This window comes from Parus major, chromosome 4 (genome assembly GCF_001522545.3).
Source record: "Parus major isolate Abel chromosome 4, Parus_major1.1, whole genome shotgun sequence".
Lineage (NCBI taxonomy): Eukaryota > Metazoa > Chordata > Aves > Passeriformes > Paridae > Parus > Parus major.
In genome coordinates, this window is record NC_031771.1 from 36,489,997 (window position 1) to 36,514,199 (window position 24,203).

The 24,203-nt window shown below is 36.8% G+C and overlaps 1 protein-coding gene across 11 annotated transcripts in view; it reads left to right on the forward strand.

Moving 5' to 3' along the window:
* The window catches only part of TENM3 (teneurin transmembrane protein 3), a 350,102-nt gene that overhangs the window by 110,399 nt on the left and 215,500 nt on the right, over positions 1-24,203 (forward strand). Inside the window, exon 1 of one of the 11 annotated variants that reach the window (XM_033513527.1) lies at positions 929-997. The exons of the other annotated variants lie outside the window; for them this stretch is intronic. The gene's annotated coding sequence lies outside the window, so the exon portion shown is untranslated. Of the gene's footprint in view, positions 1-928; positions 998-24,203 lie in introns of those variants that run through there. 11 annotated transcript variants of the gene reach the window in all.

Sequence of the window (24,203 nt, forward strand, 5' to 3'; positions counted from 1 at the left end):
CCGGGGGCGGTGCCGCCGCCTCATTGCGCGGCTCGGGCAGCGCTGCGAGGAGCCGCGGGCGGCCCGCACTGCCCGCCCTGCCAGCCGAGCGTGGCTAAGCCGGGAGGGAGCCGCTCGCGTCCTGTGTCTGGCCGTGCTGCTGAAAGAGCCCGACCCGGTGTCTGGCTGGGATGCGGTAGGAGAGATTCGCGAAATCGGAGATGTAAGAAATGAGAAGTTTTTGCGTAATTTGCATTTGAGGTATCGCATCTCGCTGCGGAGTGAAGCCTTCGAGCTCCCTCGCCCGAATCTGTTACGATCGCGTAATGGGAAAAGTATAAAGTGCCTCTGATTGTCGTGCTTCCCAGGGGATGCGATACCTGCTGTACCGGGGGGGGGATGTGGAAGAGGTTGTGCTCGTTCAAAAGTCTAGAAAGAAAAATGTAACTTTACAACGGTGCAAATTATGCAAATAAAAGTATGGGGGAAGAATCAGCCTAGATTAATTTCTAAAAGATTGTAAAGTCCTTCATTTAAAGCTTAGCGTAATCTTTGACATTTATGTGGGCACCTGAAAAAAAAAAAAAAAAAGAAAAAAAAAACCAGCCCTAAAGCAGAGCTTTGGTATGGAAGTACAGTGCTGCTGTGAGCAGACACATTTCTGTCTGCTTCTCATTTAAAGTGCCAGCTCCTTCTTTTTTTTGTGTACCTAATACACGATACGCATGGAATATACAGCTATGTCACGAAGTCATTCTGTATTCTTAAAGCTTAATATAATCAAATTCATTGCCTAAAGATGGTGTAGTTGAAGATTTGATCCTTTTTCACTGAAGTGGAAATACTTTCAGTAATTGAAAGCAGATTCATGTCTGGAGTTGTACAAGCCAAGGTTTTCATTTTTAAAATAAACCTTTTGTTCTTCAGCTTTAAATATTTCACTGAGCCATCCGGAGACCTCTGTTAATTGCTAGAGTAGACTTTAAGGAAGGATTGGGGGAAAAAAAAACTGAGAAAGGTATGTCAGCAATTAAATTTACTTAAAATAATGTCTGTGTTCTAGTGCATGAAGATACCATTGCAGTTTTTGTGCACACTACGTTTTAGTTTTCCTGTTCATCCACATGAATCTGAATTTGAACTACCCATCTGTCTGTGGAGTGTTTTATTTTAAACTATCTTCGCTTATGTTCACCTTACTTAGCCCATTTGCCCTTTTTTTTTTAACAGTTTATTAAACAAAACACTCTGAACTTTGAAGATTTGGGGAAATACTGATCTGCCCCAGTAAACAACCCTGACACTTTGTAGTGATAGCTGCCCTTTGTTAACTTTGTGTCTGTTTTCTGGCTGATCCTGTGGAAAGCTTTCAAAAACCTTGCCTTCTAATATTTTAGCAATAGAGAAAGAAACTTAGGATGTGAACTACCAAACTCCCAGACAAAGACTGAGCTGCTCTGGAGCTGTTTGTTAGAAGCTTTGAAGGTAGAGAACAATGGAGGCAGAGGAAGAGAAGTACCTTCTCTCCTCTAAGATCTCCAGTCCACAGAGTAAATTCACTGCAAATGTGTAGAAAAGTTACTGAAGATGGCAAGAGTCCCCTGTCTGTTGGAAAGTGTAATAATTTCTTAATAGACACAAGGATCTAATTGCCTGATGTTAAGTATTCTTATCATTAAGATAAGAATTTGTAATTTGTATAATGGCACTAGATAGGCTGGGTTTATTCCCATGAACTCCTAGGTGGTGTGCACGCAGCTGGTGGAGTGCACTTTTCCTTCATTCAAAAGGTAAACCTTTTCATGCATCCTGGCGGAAGTATTTTTGTAAAACCCAGGAAGGGGAAAGTGCTCAAACAAGAACAGAAAAAAAAATCTAGCTTACCTTTTTTTCATCCATCAGATTTGGGTTCAAAACTGTCAAGCAGCTCAATAACTATAAGTGAGATGTTATAAAATTTTTTGATTAATCTTTCTGCAATCCTGTGTGGAAAGTGGCCTCATATTTCACAGTATAAGGGTATTTTTCCTTTCAAGGACTTATAAAAGGGTGTGTTACAATTTAGCAAGAAACCTACAGCAATTGGACCTTTAAAAAAATGTTTTATGTTTAAATGGCTTTGACTTGTCATCTTTACTTTCTAATCTTTCTGACACAAGAAGTTAAACGTGGGGTATATTTTTTTTTTCAGTTTGAAGAAAAGCAGCTGATGTAGTAGCTGTCTAGGAAAAATTGATAATTGATGGAATAAAAAAATATAAAATGTCATGTCAGATGTGTGTTCATTCTACAGGTCCTCAATAAGAATACTGCCATATACCCATCAGCTTTGAAGTCTGATTTTTTAAAATTACAGATAGCAAGTTAGAGGCTGAACATTGAAATTAACTTTTATAAAATGGCAAATTTTCGTACTGAAGTTTATCCTTTGGCTTGAGAGATAAAGAAATATCTGTAAATATCAGTATATGATGCAAATGGACTCAGGGAATTTGTCTTGAGCTGTATTCTTTCAGTTCTAACGTGCATCTATGGAGATTTAACATGACTTTTCAAATTACCAAAATGGTCTGATAAGCAATTGTGAGATCAGACTTTATAATTTCTCTTCCAGTAGCTTGTATTGCTTCCCAATTCACTTGTTGAACTAAACAAGGAAAAATAAAATGTCGTAATATATATGCTTTGTTCAACATAGACATTTGAGTGATGATATGAGAAAATAGGACTGTAATGTTGTCCAGAATAAGAAAAAACATTAACTTCCCTATCCTTTCTGCATGTATTCAAAGGTCTTATTGTTGGTTATATTCGTTCTAAATGTGTCTATAGGCTACGCTCTATGTGGGTTTGAAGGACTTTTTCCAGAAGTAGTTACAGATTTATGCATTTCAGAATAGCAAGAGGGCTTTTGTATGTTCAGTAATGTATGGAGCATGATGCTGTGAGCTGGTGACCTCACTAATGGTTTGAAGATGTACATGCCTTTTAGATTTGAAGATTTTTATACAAAACAACAAATAAGGATGAAATAAAACAACTGCACTAAAGAAAAAGTTTCTGTAGTTTTTCAGTTAAGTTAACCTTTCTAAATGTTAAGGACAAGTGTAAAAAATGTCTCTTGTGTTCCTTTAAAAAGCATCACCCACGTTAAAAACTCTGAACAGGATAGGTAGGTGGCTGAAATACTCTGAATGAGTAGAAAATAGTCATTCATCTTCTTCATGTAAGATTGAGGAATTCAAAGTGCAATTATACATGAAAACTTCAGGACTCACTCAAGGTAACAACAAGGTGTGTAGTTGTCTTTTGAGACTGACTAGGGCCACTGTTTATCCAAACTTGAAACAAAATCATTGTTTTGTGTGAGCTGCTGTAAAGTAGCTTGTTTTTGAAGCAAGTCCTTTAGATGCAAGAAAAAGGTAGACTTCTCATATCCGGAAACAGTAAATCATTCTAGCTCAGAGTGAAAGGCTTATTTATAGCTTGTTATATACAGCAGAAAGGACTTTGCATAGCGTTTCTATATGAATCATTGCAAACTTCATGGTTTTGATACTGTAATCACTGATTTTTGTATTTACTAAATGAAGGTAGTTTTACAGGAGATTTAACTTCTGGTGTATTCAGAATTCAGGAGTTGAGTCTGCATTAAGAAGTGTTACAGCAAAAGATTAAGCCAAATACGGGAATGTGTTGAAATTTGCACAAACTACATCTACAACTCAAAGTAATGGTGGCCTGACAAAATGGCAGAGGTGGGTTTGCTGTAATTTCTGAAGAACTGCATTAAGATAAAACTGATTAAAGACATGTGACAGAGTTTCTGCATACTTAGTTTTCTGTGGCAAAGGAACAGCAATTTTGGCAGTAGCAGCAAGCTAACATGTCTAATGTCACATCAACAGTGAGTTACACGTTTCTATCTTTCTGATACAACTTGCTGTTTTGCCACTTTCTTGCTTTTGAAGGGGATTCAGATCTATGCAGCAATATTTCTAAGATGATTAAAAGAAAAACAGATTTAAGAGAAAAATGTATTAATCTAAAATATGATCTCTTGCATCTCTGCCTAACTAACATCCAACAGCTTTACTAGGTTTTTTATTATTTTTATTTTTTTTCAGTTGTTATTAGTCCAAGAGCTATTGACATGAGGCTTTTTTTTCTTGGTATCAAGAAGAATTAGTGTTCTGGAGAGCTATTTGGAATAAAGGAATATATATTAATCAATTTTTTTTAAAAAAAAAGAAAAAAAGGCAACTGCTATTATGTAATGATATTATTTTATTGGTTTTCATAATTTAAAAATCAATAAAAAAAGCCATACTTTAAGCTTTCAAATTGTCATAACTGCCAAGCTAATTTTTAAACTGCTTTAATTTTCACCTCTAGTACAGTTTCTGACCACACACAAAGGAAAAATAAATGAATGGAAATGGTTTTTTTAGAGCAGCTTTTGGTTTAATCATATAGACCTGCTTTTTCATAAAACATTATTGTACCCTTGTATGAAATATAACCAGTTTCAAATCTGCAGAAATTTCAGTTGTTAATTTTTGCTGAACATTTTTTCTCTTAAGTCAGAAACTGCATTAAAGAAAAGACTTGTCCAGGGAGTTGTAAAAAGTAGCCTGGAAAGCCTCTTATGTTCTTTATTTTAAATAGAACAGAATTGCCTTACGTAGCAAAGTTAACTTTGTTAACCTTTTATAATTATTTAACCATTATTTCATTTTACCCCCTGCTTAAACATTGTACATTAATGCAATAGACACCTGGCTGTGCTCTTAAAAGTTTATTTGTCTTTCAATTCCTGTGATAGTAGGGGGCAGTATATCTCCTTAATTATCTTTGTTCAGGGAAATGTTGAAAGGCCAGGGTAGTTAAACAAGGCCATTTGGATTTGCAGTAAGGTCGAAGTCAGATGCAAGGAAAGTGGTTAAATGCATTATCATCTTATTGAGCACATCATCAGTAAAGTGACCTTGATGGAGGTGGAAAAAGCCATTTGGCTATTTTATGACAGCCACCTCTCTGCTGGCTTTATGCCTGCCAGAGTGTATTTCAAATAGCTTTATCACAGTCTTCTCTTGTTGCTTTGAGATCTGATTTTTCTTAATTACAGATAACGAGTTAGAGACTGAACAATGAACCGAACTTTTCTAATACTGGCAAATTTTATTGCTGAAGAGTTTATCTTTTGGTTTGGGAGATCTAGAAATATCTCTAAGTTGACTATTAAGGTGACCTTTATATTAATTATTATAACCTTGCCTTTAAGGATTTCATTGATAATCATTGTGTTTTGTTCATTACTCTACTGCTTTTTAAACTGTTTTTTAAGTTACTATGAGGACAGACAAGCCAACTTCCAGCCTCAGCAGCAGGGACATTATTTGTTTGAATATGTGTGCATTTATGTTTTTATAAAGATACTCAAATCTTGGGAGGCCTGTGGCTTAACTGGAAACAAATAGCTTAGAAAATATATAATTAATGGTTAAATTTCTGTCTTACTTGTGTTCTATAATGGTAGTCAGTATTGATGTCTTAAAAACTTATAAAAGTACATGTTAATACAAGTATTTAATCAAAATAATGTCAACTGTACATTTTCCCCTCTTTCTTTTTTACCTGTCTTTTCTCATTCAAGAAATATTTCTTTCATTTTTGTAAAACTACACTTATTTCAAATAAACAGTTTAATAAACAAATACATTTTTGGCCTTTAAAAGAACTTAGTGATATTTCCTTTTATAGTGTTCCCTGTCTAGGCATTGGCATAATTGTTAAGGGAATTTAAAACAAATGTACAAAATACAACTGGATCTTCAGGAAAAAACCTGAAGTTATAGGTTGACCACCTGAAGTTATAGGTTAATTGAGACTCATAGCAAAGCATTAAAAATTATTGGAGACTAGAGGGAATGCTTTATAAGAGAAGATGAAAAGAAAGAAAAAAATGCAGCATAGTCACATTGAAGAACCACCTGCAAGACTTAAAGACCTCGTGGACTTGGATGATGTATCTGGATGCAGTAAGGTGAATTAAGGACCAAAAGAATGAGCTGCATACCAAGACACATTTTGTAATGGTCCTGGAGGCTATGGAAAATAGCACAGTTCATAGAAGTCCCATTTTTTGAAGAACAAGTATTACTTGTTTTGTGGTAGTATGTTTAGTGGCTGTTATACCTTTTGTTCCTAAGCTTTGATTATATTTTGCCATTTTGAAGGTAGATGATTTTAACTTCCACTTTGCAACCTTTGAGCTCTTTTTCTTCAACACATAGGTGATCTCCTAAGAAGAGAGCTGAGTTCTTCTTCCCATCATTTATCTCTGTCTTTGGAGCTGGAAGGCATCCAATAGTTGTCTCCTCAGTAAGAAAGCACGTTGGTTTGCAGTGCTTTTCTGGGACACGTTACTTTGGGCAGTTAAGATTTCAAAGTTGCCAGCAATGTTTTGGTGTGGTCTTCAGCACAGGATTGTAGAGTCACTGTGTTCTCAGCATGAAGCACCATTGTTCAGATGGAGAATCTCCCCTTTCACTCATGCCAAGTCCCCCTAATTCCTCACAGACTTGCCTATTGATTTAATCATCGATATGATAGAAGTGCCTTTTGCCTTCGCAGTCTAAAGAATTTTCTTACATTTTTCTTTGTTTAATTATTCTTGCTTCCTCCTCAGCTCTCTCCTTGTACTTGTCAATCATGTTCTGCCATAAAGCAGAATGTATGTGTGTGTGTTTCCATATGCCCAACCAGAACACAAGTCTTTTGAAGGCAGACACATAGAGTCAGAGCTTGAAAATGTAATTCTGTCAAACTGTCTTTTTCATCATATGACTTCAGGAAGGTTGCCACACAGTTAGGCCTTTCTATTGTCTTGTAATGATACTGAATCTTAGCATCTTTCCTACCAAGCAAGAGACAAGCAGTAAGGTGATGGATCTTTGGCTGAAGTTCTCACTGTCCCTTGACAAGTATGCTGAAAGTATTGACAATATTAAAGTATTTTTTGCAGACTGGAAGTACCTCAAAGAACTTTTCCTACCCTATCTTCCTTTACTTTTACCCCTCCTTGACAATTTTGGTTTATGGAGCTGAGCACATATTTTTGGGCGCGAGTTTTTTTTCAACAGCTGTCCTTTCTCCAAAGAATACAATAAGGTTCATAACACTGAAAGGGTATCTTCAGAGGATTTCAGTTAGTCTTATTCTGCAAACCCTGCTATTCCTCATTTGTATGAGAACCCAGTGTTTACCACCCTATTTTTCCCTTGAGGTCAAGGAATCTTAAGCAGACTTTTCAGTCAGTGGGTTCCATCTCTGGATGTAAACCTTTCTCCCCTGATGATTTTTCTATCAGTGGTATTTGGATAGTATTTCAAGTTATTCCTCAGCAGTTCTGCCAGATTTTCACAGAAGAGACCTGTGTATTATTTTTCAATTCTTTTTTCTCATTTCTGCCCTCCAGCTTTTACATTACCCCCTCATCCTAGTCCTTTCTACCTAATCCTAATTTACTGCTGATAGAGCCATGGCAGCAGAACCAGTTACTTGAGGTGAAAAAAGAAGAATAAAAATAAAGCCTACATCAGACAAAGTTATGTTTTTGCCTTTGAGGCAGTTGGTTTTATTTGCAATGATTTTGGTGACACCAGGCAAATCTGAATATTCTTCATTCTGCTTGTATATTATCTGCTTTTGTTTCCTATAGTGCAACTGTACCTCGTAAAATAATGGGAAACAAATTGTTCATTTTGAGTGTTTGGTTTCTCTTTGCAATATACAGCAGAGCTTGTGTTAGAATCAGTTATTTGATTATTTTTTCCCCTTTTATGTGTATGGAGTTTCCATATGTGTTCTTGAGCCAAATGTGGTCAATATGCAAGAGTACAGGGGGATCTTTACTAAGAAATACAAAAATATACGGAGTCCTATGGCAAACTGAACTTACCATCGCTTCATGAAAGTAGGTTTATTTGGTATAGTCTGTATGGAAATTATAACCTTTATTAACATCATTTGTAGACTGAGCTGTGTCTGGAACAGCATATGCATGCATGTGTATAGCTTGAATTTTAGCCAAGGGAAGGAATCCCCTACATTCTGCGGTCTGATGCTCCACTTGTGCTCATGGCTATAACACAGCAGCTCTTTAAGATTCTGGCTGAGTGTTGAAATGGAACAGGCCATGGATGTTGATAAGTCCAGAAGCCTGGCAAAGCAGCCATACTTCAGAAGTGTTGGGAGGTATCAGTTCTGCTTGCTTGCTGAGAGCTGCCTGCAGCTCAGAACGTTGTGCTGCAGGCTAGTACCTATAGCCATGAGGTGTTCCCTCCTTTCTTGGTTTTCCAAATTTTGCAACATGGTGGAAGAGGGCAGTGAAAGGGAAAGAAGAAACCAGCCAGGTGCCATTCTTTTTCATTGCAGAGAGAAAAAGTAGATTGTAGAGGAGAGATAGATGCGTAGTCTTTGTGTACGGTAGCAAAGGGAACAAGCCAAGGTCCATTTTCTGTTACAACTGATGTGCACAAGTGCTTCACCAGCAGCCTGGGGTCCTCATTCATTCAGCTTCCTATGAGCAGTCCGTGGTTCATACCCTTCCTTGAACTGTGTGGGTGTTATCTGGGAGAGCACTGGTTGTTAGCCAGAAACTAAGGCAGGAAGAATGCCCTCAGTTACAAGTTATTGATGATTTTTTGCCAGTGTTTACCCTCAAGCTTGCACTAAGCTGCTCCTGTTGAGTTAGTGCAGATAGAAGCATTGAGCTTGAAGCTTATGGTAGGGAAGAGAGGGAAAGGGAAAACAAAGGACATACCTCTGTCTCTAAATAAATTTGTATTTGACAGAAGCCATTAACACTTCCAGCATAACACTGCAAACTTAACAGCAAAGTCACCCAGTATATGTGTCTCAGAATATTTTTCACACTACCACTTTAGTTAGGTCTGGATTTCTTTGTTCTCTACTGATTTCTGTATGGGCCTGTTAGGCCAGGGCAGGTAGGAACCCTTTAAAAAGTGATCCTAACCTGGAGACTCTCTTTTTAAAAGATGGTAGTTATCTCCATTTTACTAATTCTTGATTCCACAGATTCATTTCCTGTGCTAAGAGCATTTAAATTATGCTTTTGCTTCTAAGGTTTTTTTGTCATATAGCTCTTAATATAGGATAGTGAATTTTTTTAACTGCTTTTAAGAAAAACAGAAAACCACACAAGAATATGAAATGTCAGTTCCCATTCAGCACTCAGCCTAGTTGAGAGGCTGCATGCATAACTACCTTCCCTGTACCTGTTTTTGCCAAATTTGTTGCTCCTTTATCAGTGAAATCAGCTTGAAAAAATGTTCAACTTTGTCTCATTTTCATGTACATTTCCACACTGTTTAAGACAAGTAAAAATAGTGTAACTCATGTTAATGGTCACACTTCATTAAAGTGAGATAACTAAGTAACAAGATATGTTTTGGTGTGTTTTCTGCTGGATTTAAATGCATGCAATGATGTTTTTTAGTTCACAGAATTAAGTTCTTCCCATATGTACTCAACATCCTAAAAGTCATAAACCTTTGTACCATGATATTCCTATTGCTACAATCAAATTTTAAGTTGGTTGAAAAGCTTGTAAGTAGTCCCTTTTGACTACCCATATGAAGAACCTGAAGAAATTCACTCATCTCTGTTGTAAGTCAATTATAACTCACACTAAATGTCTTGCTGTAGAGTGGAATGACCTAGCCAGCTTATGCTTTGGATAGAAGTACATCTCCTTTCAAAAAGCCACTGTTGATTGTTTAAAGAAAATTATTAGTTCTGATGCATATTTTTGTAAAGTAGTGGACTCTTCCAGCTGATCTGTTATAATCAGTAATCTGTGGCTCTCCCTTTCACTCAAATGCTGATTTGAATTCTACAGGCAGACCTTCTACCTTTTGACTATCATAATTCTGGATAGCTCTTCTCCACCTCAGTAGGATTACAATGAAGCAGAAAGAAAGTATTTGTTTACTTTTCACAGATAAACAGGTAATAGGCAATTTGCTGTCACTGTGACAGTGTCATGCTTTGAGGTGACACAAGGTTTTTCATTGAGGTAGATGTGTGTGCACATCCACAGTTAATGTGCCTTCTGTCCAAACAGAGTTTTGTTTTCAAAAGAAACTTCTATGGTGAAAGTTTTGTGGATTTAGTGGAAGGAGTGTTATCTTACTCGTGTGATCACTTGGGAAAATGTAACAGTAGCATATTTTATATAGATGTACAAATTAACAATAATATTGTATACTTTTTTCTGAAATACCTGAGTTTAGCAAGTATCTGTGGCATAGTTAGTATAGCAGATTTTATTAGGTTGCTGTGCTCTTCCACATTGTCAAACTTGCTTCTTTCCTTTATATGCAGCATAAGTTGATGTGCCAGTGCAGGGAAAGAATATAACCTTGTTGAAGAAGAACATAAGCTTAACCTGTAATAAAATGTATAGAAAATTTTATATTTTTTAGTGTTGATCGTACTTGCAGTGTTCATGGAATCAGTGTAAACAGCATCTGTCATATAAGCAAACCAGGATCAAATCAATTCATATATATGTTATATATGACAATTGCATATATTTATTTTCCTGATATTTTATTATTGTACTTTACTGAGTCATGCCACAAAAAAGACAATGAAAGATGTTGCTGTCAGGTACTTGTAACTTCAGATACGCATACTCAAATACCAGTTATTGAGTATCTACTAACAGAAAACCTGAATGTAATCTAGATAAAACTATGCCAAGGCATGGCTCATAAAATAACAGTTCTTGGGTTATTCAGACTACACTTAAGAGTTCCAGTGAGCTTAATGAACTCACTTTTGGATACAGAAAGTAATAGACATTATTAGAATATATTGCATGTGTTCATACTTTGGGGTATGTTACAAGTTATTTGATACATGTAATAAGACTTGCCATAATAGTCGTGTATTAAGTGTCAGCTAAAATTCCCTGTGCAACCTGAATTAAGAAACCTGTTGGACTTCACAGATAGTATCTGAAGCCTGAATCTTTGTAGTCTCTAGATCCTATTGCAAAATAGGGATTATTGCTTCCCAGAATTATTTCAAGATCATTTCAAGATCTGCTCTCTCCTTGAGAGCCATCCATATTGTGTTCATGTGTCTGCAAAGATACCCCTCGGTGTCTCGAGTTGCACAGGGCCAGCATAGTCCTGGTACAGTTTGGATTGGAAACCATTAATCTAGGCTTTTAGACCAAGGCATGTCTTATTGAATACACATTATTAATAAATTGAAATATTATTAATATTTATAAAATATCTTGGACTCACAAGTTAAAAATGCAAAGACTTTAATTTTCCCCACCTCTTCAGAGGAAATTTATATGCAAGCTGACTAATGCACCAAATTTCAGACAGATAGGAATTAAAACCACTAAGTTACAAATGCCTGAGAAAGAGTGCATAGTGGAAATGACAGATGTAGCACAGGAATGCTATAATAACTTAATATTATAAATGCAATAAAATCAGAAATGAGCACCTTCATGTTTCAGAAGGAGATTATGACTAGACACATTGCTTTTGTAGACAAATTCCCTGCTATGTGGCAGCTGTAACACTTGCAGGTCTTTACATGCCCACAGGAGAAAATCAGTTTTTAAAGAGGTAGTGCATTTGAAACTAGCAATCAGTGTTTTTTTATTTTTTATATCTTTTTTTACAAGCATGTAAAGTTTGAAGTGCTGTCTACTTCAGTAGAGTTCCCTGGAACAGATATCTAGTGTGTGTCAAATATGTCTAATACCTTTCTTGGCCCGGTTGTGAACTCTTAAAATCATATGGTCACAAAATGTTTCTTTATTCTAGATGTTAATAGTGATGTTAAATGCAGGTACCTTTCAGATGGCCAGCATTTGAGAACTGTTACCCTTTTCATTCTATAAAAGCCTTGAGGAGAAAGCCATTTACTGACAGACTTGTTAGTGTTCTTCAGAGGCACCCTCTTTTGTCTTCCACACTTTGTAACTGATTACAAGCACACAGATGTGGGGTTGTGGTTTTTTTGCTGTCATGAAACACTCATGAAGAAAGGATTTGGAAAGCAGGTTTGCAGGAAACAAGGTAATGGTAAAAGGTGTTTTAAACTCCTTCATTCACGTAAGGGAAAAGAGTGTTTCAAGCCTTTACTTGCATTATAATGTGTGAATAATAAGATACTATCAAAACTATTAGGCAACTGACTACAAACTAGTTTTATTAGATAGCAATAGATTACAAGTGTGGTTGGATTTCAAATCACAAATAGGTACAATATTTATGACAACAAATACACTGGAAACAGTAGTCTTGCAATCCCTTAGACAATATTGAACAATTTAATCCCAAGAGACTTAGTAAAACAAATATAATGGGATATGCTTGATAGGGAATGTACCTCCTGTATTTCCTACTGAAATTTAAATGTCATCAGAACAGTATCTTTCCTATTTGTCTGTAACTGATGTTAAAACTCATATCTTACATGTTAAGATGTTAAAACTCACATCTGTAGCCAATAAAATAAATAAGCTCTTATAATAGGAATGGAAAATGGGTAATAAATTTACGTTCATTATTAATGATAATATGATAATGATTAAATGTGTAGGTTTCCTAGGACCAGAAAAATATTTTTCTTTCACAGTTTCTAAGAGGCTTTGTGTAATGACAATATTCCTGAATGAATCGGTATAAAAAACAGCTAATCAGAAAGTCACACTAATCAAATGAAATATTTTGAGTAGACAACATTTTTCTTCTTGGATTCTTGAATATATCAAAGAACAATCTTAAAATTGTTGAAGAATCTGTGGTTTAGTAACCTGTGTAAATTTGCATCAATACTGCAAAATTATGTGTTTACTACTATGTGGAATTAACAGAATTTTGATTACAGACTTAGACATGATAAATATCAAGAACATGTTAGAACTCTGGTACCTTTTCAACCTGTAAAACCTCCTCACTGGCTACTGCAGATAGATTTTCATAATGAAACAATGGATCATTTCTTGTAAGAAGTTTTGAGGTTAGAACTATTGCAAAAAAACATGTTAAGAATACAATGAAAAAAAAAAACATAAGCTGCTTGCTCTCACTTGTGGTAGACCAAGGCTGTGACAGGAACAGAAGTTGCGGGCTTACTTTTCCCAAAATATTTGCAGGTGAGGTGTAGGTGTATTGACAGGCCCTGCACTGTTCACAGTGGTAGAAGCATGTTATTTCAGGGAAATAATTTTGGCTTCTGTTGTTTTAACTGAGTTCTGCTGCTGATGCAGTTATATGTGTGGTAGAACATTTACTGGCATAAATGTTTGTTCAGAAATGTCATTAGGTTTTTTTTTATCCATTTCTATTATGAAAACTGGTCTACCATTATATGCATGTTTATCAATTTCTTGCATTTTTTATAACAAATAATAATCTCTTAGGTATAAATATGTTGTTAACTGTTTCACATTATTATTATTTTCCCTGGGAACTCCATGGTGGCATTTTTAACCAAGGAAAAACCCAATTAGCTACACCAAGAAAATACTGACAGTAGCCATATGCAGAGACATTGTCAGACCAAAGAGGTTTTTATTTTATTACCTATTAATTAGGTAAAAATTAATAAATTACCCTATCTTCCTTATGTATATTGAATTTGCTGTAGGGGTGCTCCAGTGACTTAAAACAGGTGCTTGCAGAGAGCAGCTGAGCATGTTACATTTTCTCCTGCATGCACTATCCCAGTTTATATACTGCCCTGAAAGTCTGATCTCCACTATATTGGCAGTTCAAACTAAGTTTTGTCCCTGAGGCTTTTCAGTCTGAAAAACCCTCCTCTGAGCTAAATCCTGGTTTAACTCTGATTCAGCTGGCTTCCTGGGGTAAGGTGGAGGGTTATAACACACCAAGGGTGAGGAAGAAGAAAGCTGAAGTTTGTATTCCTGTGCTGTAATAAGGGTGCAGTATTTGGGTTTAAAAGTTTATCTAATGGTGATCCATGGACACTTGTGTTGCTGCTTTGTGCTGTGTATGCTGTTTCTCGGGGTGGTTGGCATAGCTGAGAGAGGCGTTGCTGACAGACTGTGTTTCAGATGTGTTTGGTGTAGGCATTACTTGCCTCTATTATGAAAACATTTTCTAGGAGGATTTGTCTGTGTTTGATTTCTTTCAATCATTGTTTCAAAAAAACTCTAAACAAAACCAAGACAAATCCAAGTAGCTGGAAAAAAAGGTGCTGTTTTGGAGATTGTATAATTATTTGTAGCACAGTGGGCTGGCCTGTATTTGTGTGAAAATTGTTAGAACATGTTTAAAATGAGAAAAAAATAGAAATATATCTGGAAGTTAAAACATCTTCCCTGCATGTGGCTTACATTGAATATGATAATATGCTATGCATTCATTAATTGAATACAAAAACACCATCTGTATAACAAAGATCAAAATAGCTTCTGTATTTTCTTCATATTGAACCAAGTAGTTTCCAGATACCACACAGCAGGAAGAGCAAACACCTTACACCACTTTTTCCCACTTCTGGGATACCATTTCCTTTTGTATTCTCTCCTTACTGGTGTCTTGCTGGGCAGGTGACTTTTCACTAAAGGGCAGCTGATCATGTGTTTCTGAGCTGTGCCTAACTCCCTGATTATATGTTGTGAACTGTGCTATCCATTCTTACCAGTGGAGGCATAACCCCACAAGAGCAGAGGTGCAGCCCAGCGTACTTGGTGCTGGAAGCTCACTTGAAATGGCCTCGTGGCAGGGTGCTTTTTCCCACATACCTTGTTCTGAAATCTTCCTAATTTTTCTATCCCTTCTTGTTCATATCTGCTCTGATTTGTTAATTCCTTATTTCTTTTCCCATGGACTTTTTTGTTTGCTTGATAGGTTGGTAAGCTGTGTTCTTTTGTTCCTCACTGCAGACTTGGGCTCCTTTTTGATGCTTCTTTACCATCTCACTGGAGCCAGCAGTGCTTTTGGCTTTGGCTTATCTGTGACTGCACTGAACCACTTAGTTCTGGTTTAGACTAGAAATATACACTAAAAAAATAAATCTAGAAACATATTTTTTCTAATATGAACTAGACATATTTTTAAAGCAATCTATGATGGTTTAAAGGGAGAAAGATGAGGGACACCTCAAATTTTAGGGAGATGTGAGCACCAATGTCTCCTCTTCTCTAGCCTGCCTTTCCATTTCTTTCTATCTTAGTAGATAATCACTTTTTTGTTAATTTGGTTCAATCTCAGTGAAAACTTGAGGGACAGGCTGAATTCATTTTCAGAAAACCCCCTCAAACTGAATTTCAGTTCAATGTCCTGCTAGAAAACAGACTAATTTATGGGACTGCAGAAATTCACATAGAACCTGGCTTGGTTGCAGTGCATGTCAGCAGACGAAGAGAACAAGTCATGTTTAGGCTGTTTTGTGAGAGTTGTACATACTGGCTTCAGCAAGAGCAAGACTGGCTGCAGGATTAACTTTAAAGTTTCTCACTACTTAATCCACAGTCAGTGCTGATGGGATGTTTGGTGCATCTCCTTTTACCATTACTGCTCTTTTGCTCAGATCTGTCCTTTCCTAATCCAGAATCAGTATTGGTGTGGACAACAATGCTGGAAAATGTCGATTTAGGAAATGAAAGGTAGCTTACTTGCTATCTTGGGGAACCAGAACCTTGGCAATTCACACTGGAACTTGCATTTTATTCTTTGCACTTTCAAGTTGATGTGAGAGGAAGGATCAAATCCTTTTCAAATTTCAGATAATTACTAAGTAACTTATTCTAAGATTAAATTTGCATTCTTACAGGAAAGCTATGAACCTTGCAATGTTTCAATTACTAATTCTTTTTGACTTTAAAATTTCGAATTGCCTGTGACCATATCTGAAGAGATGATATGGACGTTATAACTAATTATGAGAACTGCATCTTAGCATTGTAACCAGTTAGCTTTGCCTTCCTCAAAAGAAAGGATGTCTTGCAGAAAGTCTGTATCTAGGAAGAGCAATAATCGTAAATCATGTATCTGAGCAGTTGCAATTTTGGTATCCCAATTCTAGAACTACTCTGTTATTACTTCCTTTTTTGCTGCAAAACATAACTTAGAGCAATAGACTGACTTGCATAAAATAAAATAATGGGGCTTGTTTTGAAATAAGATTGGTGATGTGCTATAACGTGAAGATAACCCACTGAACTTTACTTGTTCCCCAAATAACTGCAGTGCTGCATAGATCTGAATAAATATGTCATACTTCAGTATCTTTGAGGATATTGTTTTAAGGTGGCTTTCTTTTAGTTTCTAGATGGCTATTTACTCACTTGTTACTGCTTCTCTAGCTTGTCATCTTCTCCTTCTAGTTGCTCTGCAGATATGCAGGCTACCCAAGGCTTTAGACTTAACAGGCACTGTCCTGTTACTCTGTCCTGCTAGGTGGTAGCATTAGGTAAGAATTAAGGTTCCTGCTTATGTCAAATTTTAGCAAAGACCCCACTTACACTGCCAGTGTAAGGAAAGCAAACCACAGGGTACTAGAACAAACAAGTTCATCACTAACCCAAATTTTGCAGGGGCACCATTTTTACAAGCTGAACAAGATTTTGTCAACGATTCAAAGCCTTTCCATTACACAGCAGTTCCTAACATGAGTGTAATAGACAGGATTTTCAATGATTGTACTCAGAGACAGGAGAGGATAAAAGAGGAAAATTGTTCATGCCACTGCCCCTAAATCTTGGGGTAGAGTCATTCTCTATGACTGTAGCCAGTCTTGAGCCAACAGTTCACTGCAAAAAAACTTAATACAGAAGGAAAAAGAAAGTGGGGCAGGGAGTGCGATGTTGGGGGAAGGGCATAGTTTTCTGTTGGGTTAGCAAGTCAAATCAGTTCCCCATTGCAGATAGATGGGAAATAAAGGGCAAAGAGCGGGAGGTGGGAATGGCTTGCTAGAGCAGGTGGAAGGTAGGGTAGGGTGACCCCTTTTTGGTGGCAGGCAATTCAAATAGCTCAGTCTCAAACTGGTGCTTCAGCCATTGTAGCGCTGATGTCGAATACCTGTGATCTTGTGAAAATCTGCATCCTGTTTTGCATCTTTTTTAGCATTCAGCTGAAGTATTGGTGACTGGCTTGAGTTTCTGCAGAGATGTATCCGATTCTGTGCTTCACCTAAGTCTCCTGTTCTTTGAGGTGTTTTCCTTGCACTTGGGATGTACGTAGGGCACAGATATATTAGTTAAACATGTTCATTGGTGATCACAGTATCAGTGAAAGTGAAGGCTTCGGTGCTGACTTGCAGTGCATTTGTCACTTACTTTTTAGGATACCCAGTGGAAAATGAGAGCAAACTTGTCCTGCTCTTACTCAAGCCTCAGAATGCTTACTGTGCACATTTGTGCAATTGCTCTGAAGAAAAAATCCCTACAATAGTCTGTAAGCCTGTGCAGCTGTAGGGGCTTTCTCCACAGAAAAATGAAAGGATTCTATCCCAGACACCCTGTGATTTTGCTCTCAGTGTCTTACTGCAACTGTGCCCTGGGAGCACAGGAGCATAGTCCTGCCTGAAAAACATGCTGCAGTACAATCTGGGCTGCAGTTGGTCCTCTCCCAAAGCTCTGCTGCTCAATCTCATTGCCCTCCTTCTCTCAGAGACTATATACTCCTTAAAAACACCTCTCAAACAGCTGCACAAGGTGCATGCAGGCAAACACTTCTAAATAATACAGCTCCTTTAATAGCTAGTCTGCAGAGCAGAGTGAGCTGAGCTTCTTGATTTTCACAGAGCTGAGTGTTTGCTCAGGTTTCTGTAGCGTACAGCCCTATGGAAAAGGACAGTCTGCAGTCACTTTGGCAGAGCTAGATGCCATGTGGATGTCATACAGTATCCACTGTTGGTTACTCACGAGTTAGAGATGAGGAAGTATTTTGAAAGAATGAGAATTTAAAGGCTTGAACTTTTATAGTGAAAGAAAAAACAACAAACCAAACACAAAATGCTTTGCTTTCAGAAGAGTCTCTTTATTGTTGGGCCCTCAGCTTTAGTGCTATGGTGATTTTATGATCTCTTGAATAAAACCAGGGAATGATGGGAAAAACTGGACAGTGAAGCAATAAAGAATTCACAGCTGAATTTTTTTAAAGAATTTTTTTAAATAAACAAAAAGGTTTATGTTGAGTCATCCCAGCTCTCTCCTTGTGCTTCAATAGTGCGAGTTTGCAAGGAAGATGGAGAGATGCCAAAATTCAGGGAGGAGATCCCATGTAATCCTGTAGTGTGCCAGAGAGGAAAGGCTGGGCAGAAGAATTACACGTGCTCCTGATGTGTTCATTTATGGTAATACAGCTTTGCTATTTGCCAACCAAATGGATAGTTGAAAGAGGAGATTAATAGTAGAGAACATCAGGTCAAACCTACCATGGCTGTTTGAAATAAGATTTATCTGATAAACAGTATTTCTGTAAGGTCATTCTGCATTTTAGTTGTTTTACTGCAGGCTCTTGCTAATTGATTGGGAACTTTGCTTGTGAGGTTAGGTTTGTTCTGTGGTTTTGTTAAGAGGGAGAGCTGTTAGATGTGGTGTGAGACTGTACAGCTTTCTGGCCAGCAAATTCCTACAAAAAGGCCTCATGTTACCAGTGTCACAGGGATATGCTTTTGATGTGCACCTGTAGCCCTGGGGGTAGGGATAGCACATGGCCTCTGGGCGCTGAGCCTGTGCTGGTGCTGGGTCTCACACTTGCTTGAGTTTTGAATGAGTGTATGAATGTCCCCATCTTCTAGTCCAGTTTGTTTCAAAAGATACAATGCCCAAAGAAGCAAATTTCTTAAGGTATCATTTAGCTTCAACTATTTAATTAGTTTTACTGACGAGGAAGGAGAATTGAGTGTGATATGTCAGCATGCAAACTAAGTTTTTGTTTTGAGAATGTATTAATAATATTAAGAAAGGCATTGAAATACCTGATGTGGATCCCTCTTCTGCAAACAGAAAGAGTATCTTTGGTGCAATATTTGCATTTCATAAGCCTTGCTGAGATGCATATCAAGTGTTAAGAATATGATAAAATGTTTCTCAGAATTTAATAGGAGATAAACACCAGTTTTAGTGTGTGGAGAGATGGCTGTTCAGTGATAAAGCTAAGATTACTATCAACAGATAAAATTTTGTATTTTCCACAGTACTCTTTGTTTCCCGATTTTAATATAAGATGCTGTCAAAAAATGATCTTCAAATGTAACTTGATTGAACTGAGGAGTGCATTTGGGGGAATTAAGAAACAAGAAAAAAGTGTCATTTTTAATACTTTAGTTTTTGTTTAGCTTGTTTTTATTTGACTGTTGGTTTGTAGTGAATCATCCACTCTGTTTCTCAGTAGAACATAGATATTAACTCTTGTTTTTAGTGGGATGAACAAGGCAACTTTATGTGTAAAAATTAATTCTTAATAAAACAGAAGTTATTTGTAAAGAGAGTAGATAATCCAGATAAACTGCAGGTTCACAGTAGCCTGCCTTTTACTTAATCTTTGCTGAGAGTAGATTAGGAAACCAGGTTAAATCAAACAAGCTTGCTTTCATTTCTGAGGCTTCTTTCCACGCTAACACTGAGCATGAAAAATGCTGGTTGCCATTTTATGGAGTGAAGGTTGCCAGATCCACAAACTCTTCCCAGACCCTTTTGCTGGCATACGGGGAATTATTGGCAAGGCAGCATTTCAGAAATGCTCCCACATTCACTACATGAAGCATTTAGTAAGCGCCAATGCCCATTTAGAGTTCTACGTGATAATATTTGGTGCCATTTTTTGTAACCAAACCTAACGTTATCTGAGAAAGAATCTCACAAATTCCCTGTCATAATATTTTACTGTGCTGTAGGTGGTTTCACTGCTGGTTCTTAGCAGCTTTGCAAAAGCAGACATTGCCCTCCATTTTGAGAGGAATGCACCATCTTCTTGAAATGGCAGCTCTGGAATGGATCACTGGCTGTGTTGTCAAGCCACATTTAAAAGGAAAAAAAAAAAAGAAAAGGAGGGGCGTTCAGAAGCTTCAATAGGCTCAGAGTGCCCATATTGTACAAAGGTGGAAGACCTTGCCAGACAAGCATTTCCTTAAGGCCTTTCCCTATCAAGAAAATCTTGGGATTGCCCAGGCAGTGTCTATAACCACCTCAAGTCTGAGTGCCCTCAAAAGGCTTTGAATATTCCCTGTTGTCAGTAGGAAATGTCTTTGTACAGCACTAGTGCCTCCATGGGCCACATTTTTGTTGTACACCAAGTGCTGCTGCTGTGGCCTCAAATGGTGGTGAAGAGTGCAAATCTTGGGCCCCACAGGTGCTCAGCAGTGCAGGCTTGTAAGGTTTGTTGTGACACGTAACTTTTATCATTACATATTCTGAAATTATTTTGTGTTTTAACTATATTGAATGTCCATCTTACTGAGTTCAGCTGTTCATGAAGTTAAATCTCCTAAAGCACTCTGTTTTGACATGAATCCCCAGAGGGAAAATGCTTGTCAGCGGGTGTCATCCTGAAGTGTTTGGTGAAGGCCTTCTTGCAGGACTAAAGCATTTTAGTACACAGGGTACTAAAGTAATATGTAATATTATTAAAGTATTGCTACATATTACTAAAGTAATATGGGGATCTCTAGTCTTGTTGGTATTAAGTGCCCTAATTGTAGCATGTTTAACAGTCAACAAATTTAGTGCTCCTTTATGAAGGGTTTGTACGTGTAGTGACAGAAGGGTATGACTGAAAGATGGACTTATTTTGGGAAAACTAATTATAACGGCATCACTTTACTTTTCTATTATTGTTGCCCAATTTTGTCGTGTTCCTCGTGTTGCTATTAATGTCTTCTTAAATGTCAGATTGAGACTGCTGATGGTGATCATCTCATGTCATATTGCTAAATATATACAGGCTGTTGAGAATGTCTGATGTAAATGTTATGCCAGACCTTGTACATATGCATATTAGAAGATTTCTTATGCTAAATACCTGCTATCAAATACATACTTAACTATTTTCCTCAGTGGTATACAAAACAAATTGAGACTTTTTTTTTAGGAGTCATCACACTGTTGTATTTTAAATGATCGGTGATAGAAAAGATCTCACTTCTGAATGGTTGTGACACTAAATGATGGTAAGAAAGAAATTCCAGATATATCTTCACTTTCAACTGAAAGCTAATGTCATTTCCTTATAAATGTTTCTCTGAGAGATCTGAATGCATCTGACTACCACCTAGCAGTCAAATGAAGAAAAGGAAAAAGTGCCTGAGGGACATTCTTAGTAAAACTTACTAATACATTAAAAAAAAAGTCTTTCCTTCTAGTCTGGTGAATTCAGTACAGCTTCAATTATTAATATTAAATAAGTCTTTATTTTTTTTTTCTGAGTCATTTTGAAAATGAAAAGTCACTTTAAGACATAGGTTCTTGGGGCCTTGGAATTAGTTGGCTGCATGTGAATATACACTTACTGTGTGCAACATAAAATGTTTTGTTCAGTTTACTAGCTCTTGGAAGCACCTTGTGCAAAGATTTTCTCTGATATATATTGAATTTTGTATGTTCAAGCTATTTGAAATCTACAATATTTTTAATTTGTATTGAAACATCTACTGTATGCTGTCGGAGCTGCTCTTAAAATACTTTTCTTTGTCAGAAATCACCTGTAGCTTCACTGGGTAAATAAGATTGCAAACATAACTGAATAATTAGTATCTTGTTGTTACTGAAAGTGGTTGCAAATGACTATGGAGATTACATACCAAGGGAATAAGATTTCACCTTTATGATGGTTTTGTGATGTTTCCAGTGGCCTTTAATATCTACCATTATGCTATTTTGATGGTTCAAAAGCAAGGTCTTGAAAATTTAGAATTATAAATGTATTTATTATATTCCCCACATTTGCCAAAAGAAAAAAAGTCTGAATTCTAGCACATGAGTACATAATTGGGGGATTTCAAAGTGCCTGTATCCTGTTAGAACAGCAGGCCTTTGGATATCAATTTTGAGGAAATGAGGGATGCCATTTGTTTTTATTAAGCTGGGATTTGAATGTTTGGAGAAAGCATTGGGGGACACATTTCTTTTGGAAATGGAAGTAATATTCCTCATTTGTGATGTTAAAAATGTTATTTTTGCCATAGTTACTTTCTTTAGTAATAAACCTAGGAATATCTGCCTAAAACAGATACGCTTATTTTCCATTTCTACTTATAACTATGGCTTTTTATTATTTTAATTTTCAGGGGGTTTTCTGTGTAACACCTAAACCAGGATTGAATATACTGCTCTCTAAATGTGCCATTGTTTCTTTTTGATGGAAAGGGCAGTGTACTGATTACAGAACACTGAGGCATTGAAAACTCTTTGTTCTATTATCAAGTCATAAGGGAAATTAGTGAGTGATGTTTTTCAGTCAAGGAACTTTGGAATAAAATTAAAATCAACTATTTTAGCTGACCACAGACAAAGAAAAAGACAGGAATAAAAGTTTGTAATTCAGCTATTTCCTCCATTTTCCTTAATTCAATGAACATCTTTCTATCTTTTGTACACCTTTCCACTCTTGTCTGTTTGGTTAGTCACGTATTCCAAATACCAAATCTGAGTTTAGACCTGTCTTATATCCCAACCAACTGTCTTCACCACAGGAAATTTTAATTCTTTTTGTATTTTTCAGTGTCTGACCTTGAGGCATTTTGTACTATTTCTCTAATTATGCTTATGAAGTGACATTTGGGGAACCCTTAGGGACTATTGGGAAATATTTTTTGTAAAGGTTGCTGTTCAGTAAAGGATATGGGAATAATTAGTTCTTTTATGGCAGGTTGTGTTTGTTTACAAGGAAATTGTATCCTACATTTAGTAAGGTAAAGCTAAAGTCTTCTTCATGCAAGAATTGTTGTCTTCCAGTATAAAATTAAGTCAAGAATTTAGTACAGTTTATTTTAACTCAGGCTTACAATTTTAGTGCATTTTGTGTTCATAGTGAATATGATTATTCTTAAATGTTAGATTAAAGGTGGATTTATGAACTCAGCATTATAATTGTTGATCTTCATTCCAATGCCTTGTGTTTCAGCATAAGCATGAGGATGTTTTTGATATGAGGGATTCTTGCAAGAAGTCCATATGCTGAGGAAGATCAAGGTAGCATGGAGAACTGGCAAATACAGAGAGATGCAATTATCAGAAAAGGAAAGAAAATTTTCTGAAGTGATATATATCCAGTAATAATAGAAATAAGGGAGGAAATTACAGTATATATTGAAAAAAAATGTGTAGGTTGGAGAACAAAGAATAGCATTTCTCTGGAGAAAGTTGTCTAAGTTATAAATTTTTTTAATAGTAGACTGGACACAGCACTGAGAAATAACATGTGTAAAAGCAAGGAGAGGAAAGGGGTAATTTAGTGTCTTTCTAACTTACAGCTGTAGCCTCTATGTGAGATTCAGTTGAATGTGGAAGCTGTGCTGTAGAGTTAAGGGCAGTATGTGCTTCACCATATCCTGAACTGTGAATGAGGAGCAGCTGAGTACATGATGACCCTCTCTCACTTTGGGTAGATCAAATTAGGACAATCAGTAACTTCCTTACAAGTGTATCAATATAAAAATTCTGTTTATAAGTGGAGGGAATTAACCTAATGGTAAGAAAAAAGTGCTTACCTGAAACTTATACTTTCACCAGCCCATATGGTGCAGTTGAGTATAGGTATTATTTTCCTGTTTAATTTTTTTGAGTTGTCTAGTGCCAGTGAAGACCTTGTCAAGCCTGCATTTGTAGTGTGAAATACAGTCAGTGGCAGCTGCCATGTACAGCAGGTAGGGTGCCATGAAGACACTATGCAGGTTGGATGGACCTACAAGCATGAGTGTCTGAAAATCCAGTCTTTCCTCTTTCTGGGCATTCCCTCGCATGCCAAGATTACACCTGTGACAGCCCCACAGAGATATTTGTTGCTGCTCTTGATATTGCTAATATTAAATATTAAAATAAAGTATAAATCATTAATATTTTAGTAGTCACAGAAGTCTCCACACATTTTTAGAACCTCTTTGTACTAAACACTTTTCAACCATGTAGAGGTACAGCTCTGTCAGGAAGAGCTTGTAATATAAAGGAAAGGATCTATGTAAAACAGGGAAGG